Source organism: Ochotona curzoniae, unplaced genomic scaffold (assembly GCF_017591425.1).
Source record: "Ochotona curzoniae isolate NIBS_2020 unplaced genomic scaffold, NIBS_Ocur_1.0 contig_584, whole genome shotgun sequence".
NCBI classification, from domain to species: Eukaryota; Metazoa; Chordata; class Mammalia; order Lagomorpha; family Ochotonidae; genus Ochotona; species Ochotona curzoniae.
In genome coordinates, this window is record NW_024466480.1 from 35,602 (window position 1) to 50,948 (window position 15,347).

A 15,347-nucleotide genomic window follows, 5' to 3' on the forward strand; every position below is an offset into this window, starting at 1 on the left:
TTTCTGGGGGTTCAGAAGGGTAACAAGGGACTCACCACCTTATCATTCACTGCCTTGTCCAAGACCTAGAGAACTATCTTGTGCCAACGCAGTGGAGGAGGCGCACGGATCAGCTGACGGAGGTGGAGCTACAGCCCAGTGTGGGGTGGAAGAAATAAAGCTGCGGGCAAGGGGCAGAGGCGGCTGTGGTTTCCCACAGATGAGCCAAGTTGAGGCCAGAATACCGAGAGGCACCTGTGTGAGGAGCCCAGCCAGGGAGGAGTGGGGCCCGGGCCAGGTGTGGAGCCGCCATTGGGCTCCTCCAAGCAGCTAAAACAAGACAACCCTGCTCACCTGGGTTATGCTCCCTCTCTAATCAGGAGGCAGGAAAATCATTCCTTCCTTTAGGGTCAACTGAGTTTCCACTGGGCGAAGGTTTTCTGGGATCTTAGCTGCCTGGGGAGCCTGGGTCAGTACAGAAATGGGCAGGGCTAGGCTTCCCTGGGCGAGCAACTGGAGAGACAGGGAGGTGGCAGAGCAGCAGGGAAACCACCATCAGGGCAGAGGAATGCGATTCGGCCATGTCCGCAATCTCCACCAGGCAATTTTCCATCAGCTGGGGCTGAGGCCTTAAAAAAAAAAAAAAAAAAAAAGCCAGGGGTCTGAATGCAGAGCATCACGCACCTGTCAAGAAAGTGTAGCCTCAGAGTGGTCAGTGGACATCACTGGTGTGGGTTGCACTGACTAGATACCAGCTCCCCGATCAAACGATCTCCAAACACTGGCTGGCTGCTGCCCGGCTCGCCTGGCCCCTTCCCACCACCCACCTTCTATCCCTGTTTCTGTCCGTCCTCACTGCTGCTCACTCAGGGGGCTCTCAAGAGCTACTTGCGCACTGACTGGGTTTATAGCCAATCCAGATACTCCTACACGCGAACGCTGTGGCCATCGTGGCCTCCTAGCAGTGGACAGCATATCCAGTTGCCCATGGAGGATATGGCAATATGTTAGGGCCTGCAGAGGTCACCTGGTACCACCACAGAGGACAGAACAAATTGATAACTACTTCAGACAAGCGTTGTCAGTGAAAATCTGGGCAAATGGGGACTCTAAGATGGACTATGTCAGCCAGTGGATTGTGGAGAGGTTTCACCATGCTTGGAGGGGCCAGATCGGCAGTTGAACTATGAAAACCACTTGAGCAGGACCCTTGCAGCATGCTCCCCATGGGGGACCCTGGAATGGTGGGTGCCGGGTGTGGCTTCTCTGCTTATCTCCTCCCTTCCCCCAGAAACAAGAAGGAAAAAAGAGAATGTGAAAACAATGGTCTCACCCACTTTCTTTAGCCGTTGACCCTTTGCACCCTAATCAATTATGTAAAAATCATCACAAATAAAATTATTTTTAAATTGTTATTGGGAAGGCAGATATATTGAGAGAAGGTGATTAAAAAGGATCTTACATCTGCTAGGTCACTCCCCAAGTAGTCTCAATGGCTGGAGCTAAGGTGATCCAAAGCCAGGAGCCTCTTTCAGGTCTCCCATGCAGGTGCAGGCAGGATCCCAAGACTTTGGGCTGTCCTTGACTGCTTTTCCAGGGCACAAGCAGGGAGCTGGATGGGAATTGGAGCAGCCAGGACAAGTACCTGCACCCATATGGGATCCTGACACATAGGCTACTGCACCAGGTGCTATGACCATCATTTCTATCCCTAGGTGAGAAGGAGGCTGTTAAGAGTTGGGGGAGGAGCCCTGCGTTCAAATTCCCTAAGATGGAAGGCGAACATGTAACCCAGCACTTCAAGCATCCCAGGGGCCGGGCATCAAGACCCAACTCCAGCTCCTGATGCCAGCTTCCTACCAAGGCAGAACCAGGAGGTTGCAATGCCAACTCGGATAACTGGGCTCTTGCCACCCCCTTACGAAACCTGGATTATGTTCCCAGCTCCCAACATCAGTTGTTATGGACATTCAAAGAATGAAATACGAAATGGGAGCTCGCTCGTGTCCACTCTCTCCCTCTCTTGCCCGCTCGCTCTCTCACTCTCTACCTTTACCCACTCCTTGCCCCTAAACCATTGTAAGGCAGAACTTGAGTTCATATCCCAGACAGAGCGGCCAAGGCACCATGCGGTGGCCGCCTGATTGGCCCCAGGGATCCAATGAGACAAGGCATAGATGGCGCTCACTGCGTGTTGGCCTGCGTGCGTCAGCTCTTAGTCACGTAAAATGTTAGCACTGGCCTTCTGTGAGTCTTCATTTATGGAGATTTAGGGACCCTCTCCAAATGCCAAATTGTGCCTAGAAAGAAATGTCCAACTAGCCCATTCATCTCATTAGACACGCTCCACTCAACTTCCATGAAATGAACTATATTCACAGCCGCACTTGTGACCTGTGTCTCAATCCGCAGATGCTGAAACCAGCAACACCCACAGAGATTTCCCTGCTAGTCACAAAGGAGGCAGGGGGCAGGGCCAGAAATAACATTCAAATTCTGACTGCACTAGACCTTATCGCCTGTCGGACACATCACACACTCCCTGCTGCCCCAGAGGTGTGCGTCCTACTAGAGGGTTCTAAAGCAGGTGGGATGGCCCGAACAAGTCCCAATGCACCTGTGTGTGGATCTGCATTCCATCTCAATGCAGTATTGATTTACCGCAGTCCTCATGCTGGTGCTGATGGAACCCAACCACAATGGACTACTGATCCACTGGGAGCGAACAAGGGGAGGGTCCTTGATGATGACTCACATATTTCCCCAAAGGCAACCGGAAGCATGTCCCCAGCCCTGAATGCACGTGACCACAGAGAGTGGAGAAATGGGGCCAAATGCAGAACCACTGAAATAAAATCAAGACAGGGTTGATGTTTGTGGACGACCTAGGAAGAGTGGCTTATTTGCCAAACCATTGCCTTTTAGGATGCGTAGGTGAGGTTATTGCTGGACCTGGATGTAATTGGGTGGTTCTAATGAGCAGTCATCCAAGTCTTCAGAATATTTCGAGGATGTGAAATTCCATCGTGTGATGGATCAAAAAGTCTGAGAGGCTCGATCATCTAGGAGGCTGCTTCACAGAACTCATACAAGGAGCCAGTGGTGCGGCTAAGCATGCTAACTCACCGTGTGCAGAGACAGTCCCAGTTCAGGCTGCTCCCTGTTAAGGTACCTGGGAAAGCAGCAGCAGGTGGACCAAGTGGTTAGAACCTTGTCACCCACATGGGAGGCCTCCATGGGGTTCCTGGTTCTTGCTTTCAACCTGGCCAAATCATGGGAGCCATTTGGGGAATGGATGCAAGATCTCTCTCTGTCTCACCCTCTCTCTGTTACCCTTCCTTTCAAAAAAACAGAAAAGTTTTTTGGGGGGATGGCTCTGTGGCATGGTGTGTTAAGCTGTGACCTGCTGTAACGACATCTCACCAGTTCAAGTCCTGGCTGCTCCACTTCTGGTCTAGCTCCTGCTAATGTGCCTGGGAAAATAGAGGGGGGTGGCTCAAGTGCTTGGGCCCCTGCACCCACGTGGGAGACTGAAATAAGTCCATGGCTTCAGATCTGCCATGGTGGTGATTTATGGAGTGAGACAGTGGATGGAAAACTTGCATTTCTTTCCTTCTCTCTCTCTCACTCAGTATCTCTGTAACTCTGCCTTTCAAATACAGATTTATTGATTTATTGTTTTGTACGATACAGTTCCATAGACGCAGGGCTTTTTCCTTTCACCCTCCCCACTGCTCCTCCTGCCAACTGATTTCCCTTCAATAGTAACAATGCTATAGTCTTTCAACAGCAGACACAAGTCCATCACTCTGCTATTTCAGCATATCCTGACATTGCAGATACAGACAATGGTAGAAAGTCCAATCTCCTACTGTCAAGATCTGTTTAACAGCTTCATTAGATGTCCATCTTTAATTCAGAAGTAGAGATGCATATTGCAACGTATCTTCACTTCCCAGTATGCTAGTTTCCATTATACAGATCCTCTTGATGAATATATTTACATACATATTATCTCTTGATGAATATATTTACATACATATTATTTCTATATCTCAAATAAATCTTTAAAAATTAAAAAAAAAATGAAAGGCCCAGCATAATGTCTCAGTGGCTAAATCCTTGCCTTACATGCACCAGGATCCCATATGGGCACCGGTTCTAATTTCGGCTGCTCCGCTCCCCATCCAATTGCCTGCCTTTGGTCTGGGAAAGCAGTAGAAAGTGGCCCAAAGCCTTAGGACTCTGCACCTGCATGGGAGACCTGGAAGAAGCTCCTAGCTTTGGCTTTTTTTTTTTTTAAGTCACAGAAGGGACTGGTGCTGTGGTGCAGCAGTTAAAGCCCTCATCTACAGCACTAGCATTCCATATGGGTCCCAGTTTGAGTCCAGCTGCTCCACTTCCAATTAAGTTTCCTGCTAACAGCCTGGGAAAGCAAGGAAAGCTGGCCCAAGAGCTTGACCCATCTTCCCAAGTGAGAGATCTGAAACAAGTTCCAGACTCCTGGCTTCATCTGGAAACCCAAGAGACAACGAGTAGCCTAAAGCTACCCTGAAGAATAACAATCAAGCTGGAGGGATCACAGTTCCAGACCACAAGACATACTACAGAACAGTGGTTATCAAAACAGTCTGCTACAGAAACAGAAAGGAAATCCGTGGAACAGATAGAAACCCCAGGAGGGAGCCCACACTTGTACAGTCAATTCCTCTTCCACAAGAAGTCAGAAAATAATACAGGGAAAAGGGTTGGCCTCCTCAACAAACGCTGTTGGATAGCAGCCTGCAGAGGTAAGAAGCAAGACCCGCTACGTGTCACCTTACGCAAAAATCAGCTCTAAATGGACCAAAGACTCAATCTGCATTCACAAACCATCAAACGATTAGAGGAAAACATAGGAAAACATAGCATTCTACAAGATATAGGAATTGGGAAAGACTTCTCAGACAAGTGAAGACATAAGCAGTCAAAGCCAAAACGAAGAAATGGGACAGTATCAAACTAAGAAGTTTCTGCACAGTGAAGGCTACGCTCAACCAAGTGAAGAAGCAACCAACAGAATGGGAGAAAATCTTTGCCCACTGCACAGATAGGGGACTAATATCCAGGATTTACAAAGAGCTTCAGACACTCAATCACAGTAAAGCAAACAACTGTGTGAAGGAATGAGCAGACACGCCCCAAAATGACTCTATCATTGTAAGGATAGAAGTTACAATGAAATGGTCCAGGGTTGCCGGGGAGACTGTGGAGGGAGGAAGGGAAGAAAGGCAGAGTGGAGAATCGCTATATCTGACAGACTGTACCGTGGACAGCAATAATAAGAATTCTAAAAAAGGAAAAAAATTAAAAAGTATATGAAAAGGAAAGAAATGAGAATTGATTTTATTTTTCACTTTAGAAGTGTGCAGCTTTCCTTCTGATTGTGGACACACAGCTAGTTCGGACCAGTCCGTGACCTGTGCCTTCTGACCCACCATCACTGCTGCTGAAGTGGTTCCACCAAGGTGACTGTGCCCAGGGACGTCGGCCCTGTCCCTGGCAGCCCTGCTGGCTCCCCACCCCACTGACCCAGGGTGCCCAGCTGGGAGGAGTGAGATGTGTTGCTCTCCCTGGAAATGCGACTGCCTGCAGTTAAAGCCCTCGGGCCATCTTCCCCTGCTTAAGTCCCTCCCCTGACACATAAGCAGAGTCACTGGATCAAAAGTGCTACATTTGGGCTTGCTGCGGCAGCCTAGCAGCTAAAGTCTTCACCTTGAATGCACCAGGATCCCATATGGGCGCTGGTTCTAATCCCGGCGGCTCCACTTCCCATCCAGCTCCCTGCTTGTGGCCTGGGCAAGCAGTTGAGGATGGCCCAAAGCGTTGGGATCCTGTTTCTGCGTGGGAGACCTGGAGGAAGTTCCTGGTTCCTGGCTTTGGATCGGCACAGCACCGGCCATTGGAGTCACTTGGGAAGTGAATCATCGGATGGAAGATCTTTCTCTCTGTCTGTCCTCCTCTCTGTATATCTGACTTTGAAATAAAAATAAATGCATCTTTTAAAAAAAGTGCTATATTCAGGACTCCAACGTGGCATGCCAGTACTGCAAGTAGCAGCTTACTACACTATACCACAACCCTGGCCTGGGATTTTTTTTTTTTCTTCTTTAATATATGTTACAAAAACCTTTCTATAATACATCATTTACAAAGTTTACATTTTCTATGTTTGTGACCACAAACTTGTTTTCCTGTTTCAATTTATTGTGGTATCTGTGTCAGCCTCAGAAAGCCTTCCCTACATAATATCTCATAAATAGCTACAATTTTATGTTTCAGTAAAAACTTTTTTAAAGTGGACATTTTTTGAGAAAATAAATTCAGATGAGTAACAGACATGGAAAAATGCCCAGGCTCGCTAGTTATTAGGGAAATGCAAATCTAAACCATGTTGAGTTTCTTCCTAATTCCACTGAGAATGGCCTACATACACAAACCAACAAGCTTCTAATGGAGAGAACATGCGATGTCTGTCCTTTGGGGACTGGCTTATTTCAGGGCACATAGTGGTCTCTAGGTGGGATTATTTTGTTGCAAATGGTAAAATTGCATTCTTTTTAATACTAGAGACCATTATGCTTAGAGAAATAAGCCAACCTAAATGCAAAATACAAAACAAATGCATAAACACACATATACATATATTCCCATAATGAATTCTAATGGAGACTAACTTACCGTGGAGTAAGTTATGCTGTACTGTGTATTTCTATTTCCGAATAAAAGCAGGGAGTCTCAATGAATTAGTTAGCTATACCTTGACAGTATGACATTAGATTTTCTACCACTGCCTTTAGCTACAATGCCAGGATATACTTAAATAGCAGAACGTGAAACATGTAACTATTACTAAAGGACTAGACTCCTGCCATGATGCTGGGGGAATGGTGTAGATATAGGGGAGGAACCCCTGTATCTACAACACTGAATCACAGAAAATAGTAATAATAATAATAAATGAAAAAGAAGCTAAAATTAAAAAAAAATATTTTCTTGGGATCTGGCATGATAGGGTCACAAGCTAATCCTCAGCCTGCAGCACTAACATCTCATACGGCTCCAGTTTGAGTCCCAGCTGCTCTGCTTGCAATCCAGCTAAGTGCTACTGTGCCTGGGAGAGCAGCAGAGCATGGCCCAAGGTTTTGGGCTCCTGTACCCGTGGGAGAGCTCCAGAGACGCTCCTGGCTCCTGGCTTCAGACCAGCACAGCTCTTGTACCCATTTAGAAAGTGAACCAGCAAATAGAAGACCCCCCCCCCCTTCTCTCTGTAGTTCTTTCAAATAAAGTAAATCGTTCAACAAAATATTTATTTATATTTGAAAGGAAGAGTTACAGAGAAAGGGAGAATGAGAGAAATCTTCCAGCTTCCGCGCTGTGAACAGCCAGGGCAGCCGGGACTGGACCGGGCTGAAATCAGGAGCCAACGACTGTACCTCGAGCAGTGGTGGCCAGAGCCAAGGACTTGGTCCAGCTGCCGGGCCTTTACACGTGCTTTGGCAAGGCACCGGATGCTCAGTGCAACTCCAAGATTCAAATTAGCGCTGCTATGGGACGCTTGCGTCACATCCAGGTGTCACATCCTCGACCTACTGTGCCACAGAGGGAGCAGGGGAAATAACTACGTCAAAAGGATCAACATTAGACATGCTTAATGCATTTCATGCAAAACCTCCTGCGATACAGAGGAAAAAGAGAAGGGGGGAAGTCACGGACTATAAAATCGTTTTTAAAAATTTCTCGTGTTCTTTTCTGTTGCTTTTAATGAATTTGAGATTTGTTTTTGTGGACTCAAAACAGACTCAGCCTTTTAATAGGCAAAGACTACACAGCTTGTTCTGTGGATTTGCTCTACAGACAACCTTGTAAATATTTGTAAAATACATAGGAAAAATGTTTGAAACAAACATAGATCTTAGTAGTGTTCACTTAAGGATGAATAATAGGTTCTATATAAATCGATCCAGTGTGAAATCAACGGCTACACCATGTATGCCTAAAAGGAAAAACAATGCAAACACACCAAACACACACATACACATAAATGCAAAACAAACTGGAGCCATTAAGACCTTGCGCAGAAAACCCAATGAGACCGTGTGGGTAGAAGAAGTATTTATTTCTATATACTCAATAGCATGATATTCATGTACAACACATATTTGAAGAAAGACAGGAAAAATTAAAGATTTTTTTAAGACCCAATTTAGTTACTTTCACGGATGGCAGGTGATACACCATAGATTTGTAAGTGAAGGTCTTTCACAGTTACTGAAACCCACCCTTCCACTCAGCAAAACATTTTCTGCCAGGGAGTGAATGCTGAAGCAGAGGCAGTCTTCATCTTCCACCCTGGAGAAGCTGTATGTCTACTCTTGCTAGCACTCTTGGGTCTTGAATTACTCCATGCTTGTTAGCAAGTATGTTCATGGTCTTGATGTTTACCAGGCCTTGATGCCAGCATTCCAAACATTTATCCCTTATTATAAGCATTACCAAGGATAGAAATGCTTCCACTTTGACTTGTTCTCATTACTAAGCATGAGAAAGTTAAGAAAATGTGGTCCCTGCCAATAAGGTGACATCTCTTACTCAGCATTATGTTGCCTAATCTCTAATCAGGCATTCAGGCAGCCTGTGCTTAATGAAGCTAGGGCTGAGCTCAAAACGCCACAGCAGCAACTGCTGCCTCTGATTGTGATGTTGGAGCCTGGACTTCGGAACACTTCCCTGACACAGTGTGTGTTCTGCGCCCTGGCATGTGCATGGCCTGTCAGGGAATCAACACAAGCAATGCCTCTCAGCAGGAAAGTAGGTTAGCCCACCACTCCAGGTTTAGGGCTGAGGCCATGAATATCTGCAGGAAGTGCAAGCTGCCTTTGACCTCGTAGCTATGGAGTCTGGGAAGAAAGGTGCACACCCACAGCTGTGTGCCATGGCCAGAGACTTAGCAGATTCATCCTTGTGAAGACACCAACTGTGTCATTGCAAGGAGCCTTAAGCCTACTTTTTATGGTCTTATCTATCACCTATCAGTGCCTGTTGCTTTGTGAGCAGCAATGTGAATGGAGTGGGGGTAAGACAGTGTTCCCCCTCCCTGGGAGTGTGACACCCGTGAGATGGCACCCATCTCTACACCAAAAATGGGATAGTCTCGTGACTGACCACTTGGGCTGGGGCATCCGTGTGTGGGACTCACCCCAGGCCCGGGCTTGGCCCACAATGTTTACCCTTGAAGATTGATGTGGGACTTGGGCAGGTAAATGCCAACTGTGTGTGGGGGGCACATTGGACCCCCGAGAGTCGGGTCTGGCCTCTGTGCCCATACTCTGCCCTGAAGTGGTTCTTCTCTTTAGAAAAATGAACTTTGTCTTTGAGGGGAGGGGAGAGGAGGGAATGACTTGTTTGGGGCTGCAGGACCCTTTTTCAGGTGCGATCCTAACATACAAAAGTGTGTTGTAGAAAATAATACCAACAGTTTGAAAAAAGAAAAAGTGCTATAGTGCAGCAGGGACTCCTAGAACATTGTATACAGTGTGGTTACACATGCTCCATGCCACGTCTGAGTCCTAGGAGTGGGAGTTGCCCCTCTGCCAGTCATTGCCTCCCCAACCATGCGACAGCAAATGTGAGGAACAACAGAAGCTGTTTGCCCTTCTCTCTGAGAGCTGTATGGGATACCGCCCAGAGAAGGCCCCTCTTCCTGACCAATCCTCTCAGTTGTGGAGCCTCCCTGCCCATCATGTCCAGGGCACCAAGTCACAAAGCTCCGGTGATCTGCCAGACTCCTGGTGGGCATCAGCCTCATGGGGTTCCCTGGCCTGACAGAAGTGAAGCAGCAGTGTGCAGGTGGGTGGGAAACTTGGCACGAGTGCATGGGGTCCCTTGGGTGGTCATAGCAATGGGCCACAGTTGTGGAGAACCCTGGGCAGCAGGGAGGAGCTGGTGAGTGGAATGCATGGGGCTGACCAGGCAGGAGGGCACAGGGTGGTATTGCGAGACCCAGCAAAGAGGGGAGCTGAGGGGACAGCATGCCAAGGAACCAGATGCCAGGGTACTTGGCCTCTAGGTTGCCCGAGAACCCTTTCCATGCACCAGCAGCAGAAACTGCAAGCCCTCGAGCTGGTGGCCTGGCTCAGGATGCAGCTGCTGGTGAAGCATGAGCTGGAGAAGTGTGGGCCCCAGCCCAGAGCAGGGAGCCAGCCTGAGAGTTAGGACCTTTTGTGAGGTAGAGCTGTGGCTATGTGGGTTGCACAGGCTGCCTCCAGCCTCCAGACCCAGTCCACTGCTTTCCTGACCTTGACCCCAGACTTCCATGGTACTCTAACCCCATGGCCCTTGCAAGCTGTGAAATCCTGTCCTGTGAGTCAGAAAGCAGCCACTGTGTTGGTCAGTCCACAGTGTTTTCAAGTGAATCTGATGTTCGATTCCCTGTCCTGTCAAGCAGGCCAGATGTTGCCACAGCCTGGCTGCAGGGGCACACAGGAGTCTCCTCATTAGCTGAATATGTCCTCCTCACACCATGGTTACCAGTTCATCCTCACCCTAGCAAGTCAGGGAGTCACTAAACAGGCTTTGGTATGCACAGGGTCATTGCTTTTTGCATGGGGCCTGTGGATCTTCATCTTATTTGTTGGCTCTTGTCTTCATTTGGACTCCACAGCACTGGCACTTGCTGCCAGTGTTTGTGGCATGTGGAGCAGCCATCTTGCCCCTTACCCTTCCACTGGGCACCCCATGTATACTATCACAACCACCAGTTGCTACAGCCGAGGAGATCTCAAAGCCTCAATGTCCACAGGTATGTGTGAAGGTTCAGGTGGTTTTCTGATGGTACAGTTGGGGTTTGTTGGGAAGTGCTTAATGATGTGCATGGGTCTCAGTTTCTTGATCTGTCCAACAGAGATAAGATGTAGTCTCATAGAAGGGATTTGAATTTAATCCCAGGAAACCAGCATCTATGGTAAAGTGCTTCATCACTTACCTGTGTTGACTGGGCTCTGGGCTCCATCTCCTTATCCACTGGGGAAGTAAAAAGGAGACTCCTCCACCCAAATCCCAGCATGCATTCCAGGAACATTCTGGCTTCTGCCTGGGACTTGCCAGCCACCTCTGCTCCCCTTGGTTGCTCTGGGCCTGGGATTGCTGGAGGTAGAAATGTAGGGGGGTTGGGGCAGAGTAGGTAGTGGTCATTCTCTCCTCCCTCACTGGAGACTGCTGGCATTGGCTCATGGAGATGGGGTAGGTTTGCACCAGAGTAGGAAATGCAGATTTGCGTTTAAATGTGGCAAGTGTCCCCAGGCTCACAAGCTGTCAATAGGTCATTACTGATATTTCCTTGGAAATGCTTGATGAGTCTGACATGGAGACATGACCTCACACCAGAAGGTGTATAAGAGGAGAATCCTGGGAAGTCTGCACATGTTCCCAGGGCCTCAGGTGCATGTGGGTCTGCTTGGGAGGGAGGCAGGAGGAATATTCTGAAGGAGCCAGACAGGGAGTTCCAGGCTGCACCTGGGTCGCTTCCACATTCCTCAGACAGGCAAGTCTTACAGTGCTGTGGAGAGTGTGCCATGTGGCTCAGGGCTTCAGCTGTTCCAGAAAATTCCAGTATGGTTGATGTTTCCCAGCTGAACTCTTAGACATGAATGTGTGTAGGGTGAGTGTGTCTGCGTGTGTATAGCTGTGAATATGTGTAAGTGTGTCTATAAGAGTGCATGTCACTGTGTGTGTGTATGAGCATGTCCAAGCTGTGAAGATATGTGAATGCAAATATGTGTGTATGTACTGTGTGTGCATGTGTGTATGTACTTCTTTTTGTGAGTGTGATTGTGTGTCTGAATGAGCAGTGAGGGTGTGTGTGTGAGAAAGAGAATCAGCGAGAGGGGGGAGGATGTCCACCTGATTCTTGGGGCTTCAGCAAGGTGGGGGTTTGCCATTTGTGAACTAGCATATGACATAAAACCCATGGAGGTTGAAGAAAACCAGACTGGGGGCTTGGCCAACAATTTCTGCAGAGGTTCCATGAGGAGGGTGGGGGTGGGCATCTGGGTTTAAGAAGGTTTCAATGCATCAAAGCCTGATGGCTCTGTGGTGCATGGAGGATGAGAGAGGAGAAAGGAAAATACCTTCACTGTGCGCTCCTTGTCTGAGGTTGCCCCGAATGCTGAACGGCAGTGCTTGAGGGGCTTGAGTGCTGGCAGCAAGTCTGAGCTGGAGGGGCAGACATGAAGGATGACTGCGGCTAGGACAGCTGATTGCTCGAGTCCAGCAGGAGTGGCTTTGTGGGCAGCCTGGGCATGCCAGGTTCAGGGCAAGAGCAGACTGCCCAGCCAAGACTGCTGAGGGACAGAGTCATGGGTACAGATGCTGTCCATTGGATTCAGTCTCCTGCTTGTTACCAAGACTGGGAATTTGTACCTTCCAGTTGTCACTTTTATGAGTCATTCCCACAGTTGACTTTCCAGACACATTGTAGAAGTCAATATTTGAGGATTCGGTTCAGACAATTCTTGGGCTCTTTGAGCCATTCCTAAATTTAACATTTAAATGCCTTTCTTTCCTTCTGAGAGGCAGAGGGAGATGAGGAGGTCCATGGGGACCCAAGCATTGAACCCAAAAATTCTTCCAGAGTAAAGAAAAGCTAAAAGAATTTGTCCTTCCTTTCTGGTGTGCTAGGGTCACTCTGTGGTGAGAAAAGACAGTTGCTACAAACAAGTCCCAGACTTGGTGCCCAAGCTCTCCAGGGGTGTCCTGTTTCCGTCTGGTTCCCCACACCTAACAACCTCCTATCACTTCCAAGCCCTATCCCTTCTAAGCCCTTCCAAAGCCTGAGATGTAGAGTGAGTTTGGTCACAGTTGCACAGCAAGGAACTGATAGAGCCGGATCTAGACCCAGCAACAGGGTCCAGGCGAAAACAAGGAAGAAAACAAGTACCAAGAACTGGTGAGGTTCAGGCACCAGGCTGGGGGTCCCCTACCTGCCATGCCGTGGCTTGGCAGCTAACAAGTAGGTGCCCTTAGTCTGTGGGCACAGCAGGGGCACCATAGGACCCTCTCAGGTACTGTTGCAGGACTTGTCTTCATCGCTTCAGGCAGAAGAATCACTTCAGTTCATGTTGAAACAGGCTTTGGAGTAGGCCCTTCGTCTCCCTTTCCCTCCTTCCCAGGAGTGACTGAGTTTTGATGTATAGCACCTAGAAGCTCTTTGGTTGTTCTTGGCAAATGGTCAGCAGAATTTAAGTCACTGTGTGCATAGTCAGGGGTTCAAAGAAGTCCTCTGTGACTTGGAGCAGGGGAATCCACACTAAAATGTATAAACCTCTTTTGCAGGCTGAGCAGTGCTCGGGCCTGCAGGGCTTCCTGGTTTTCCACGGCTTTGGTGGGGGTACAAGTTCTGGGTTCACCTTGCTTCTGTTGGAACGCCTCTCTGTCAATCACGACAAGAAGTCCAAGCTGGAGTTCTCCATCTACCCAGCCCCTCAGGTCTCCACAGCTGCAGTGGAGCCCTACAACACTATCCTCACCACCCACACCACCCTGGAGCACTCTGACTGTGTATCTACATGGTGGACAATGAGGCTATCTATGACATTTGTTGGAGAAACCTGGACATTGGGCAACCCTGTTACACTAACTTTAACCACCTTATGAGCCAGGTTGTGTCCTCCATCACAGCCTCTCTGCGGTTTCAGGGAGTCCTGAATGTCCACCCGACAGAATTCCAATTTGGTCCCCTGGCCCTGCATCCAGTTCCCTCTTTCCACTTACGCCCCAGTTGTCTCCATTGAGAAAGAAGACCACGAACAGCTTTCTGTAGCAGAGCTCACCAATGTTTGCTTTGAGCCAGCCAACCAGATGGTAAGATGCGACCCTCAGTACAGGAAATATATGGCTTGCTGCCTGTTGTACCGTGGGGATGTGGTTCCCAAAGACGTCAACGGTGCCATTGCTACCATCAAGACCAAGCAGAGCATCCAGTTCATGGACTGGTGCCACACTGGCTTCAAGGTTGGCATTAATTACCAGCCTCCCACTGTGGTGCTTGGTGGAGACCTGGCCAGGGTCCTGCGAGCTGCATGTATGCTCGGCAATACCACAGCCATTGCCCAAGCCTGGGCTCGTCTGAACCACGAGTTTGACCTCATGTACGCCAAGCGGGCATTTGTTCACTTGTATGTTGGTGAGGGCATGGAGGAGGGAGAGTTTACTAAGGCTCAGGAGGAAACGGCTGCCTTAGAGAAACAGTATGAGCAGGTGGAAGCAGACTATGGAGAGGGAGAGGATGAGGATGAGGACTATTAGTCTGTCCACCACTGTCACTTGCTCTACTGTTCTGTCCTGTGTTGCTGTCCATTGTGTCCCTATATGTCAATATTGGTAATAGTTTTATTTTCTATATTTTTTATTGTTAATAACATTGTATTATGTGATACAGTTTTATAGGCACTGGGATTTCCCCCGCTCCTCCCACAAACCTCCCCCCATGGTGGATTCCTCCACCTTGCTGCATAACCACAGTTCAAGTTCAGTTGAGATTCCTTCATTGCAAGCATACACCCAGAATTGTGTCCAGCTTCTTATTGTCCTGATAGTTTTAACAGCTTCTTGGGGAGACGTTCCTTGGTCTGAAGGCTGAGCTAACAGAGTAAAATCACGGTTAGTTAAAAGCCCCAACAAAACATCAGCAACAATATATAGTGTTATGGAATTGATTGACATAGTATTGAGTAAACAATATGTTAAAAAAATGCAAGTTAAATTTTCCAAGACACATGTGTTGAGACAGTATCAATGACAGGATCAAAAAAATACAGGTTAAATTAAGGCAAACATGTGGTATCTAACCTTTTGGGATTCGCTCATTTCCCTTAGCATTATAGTTTCCAGTTGGGCCCATTTAGCCACAAAGAACTGCATTTTTTTAATAGCTGAGTAGTATTCCACGGAGTAGATGAACCAAAGCTTTCTTATTCAATCTTCTGCTGACGGGCATTTCGGTTGCTTCCATGTTTTGGCAATTACTGATTGTGCTGCAATGAACATAGGGGTGCATGATGGTTTGTCATGAAACAGGTGTTTTGGATATATTCCTAGGAGTGCTATTGCTGGGTCATATGGTATGCAGATTTTGAGTTGTTTGAGTGTTCTCCAGACTGATTTCCATAAAGGCTGTACCAACCTGCAACCACACCAGCAGTGGAGTAGGGTTCCCTTTTCCCTACATCCTCGCCAACAAGTGTCGTTGGTGTTCTTTTTTTATGTGGGCCAATCTTACTGGTGTTAGGTGGTACCTCATTGATGTCTTAATTTGGATTTCCCTTATTGCC

The 15,347-nt window shown here is 48.0% G+C and overlaps 1 pseudogene; it reads left to right on the top strand.

The window, feature by feature from the left end:
* The first annotated feature begins 13,329 nt into the window (after positions 1-13,329).
* LOC121162855 lies at positions 13,330-14,322 on the top strand (annotated as a pseudogene).
* Positions 14,323-15,347: the final 1,025 nt, after the last annotated feature.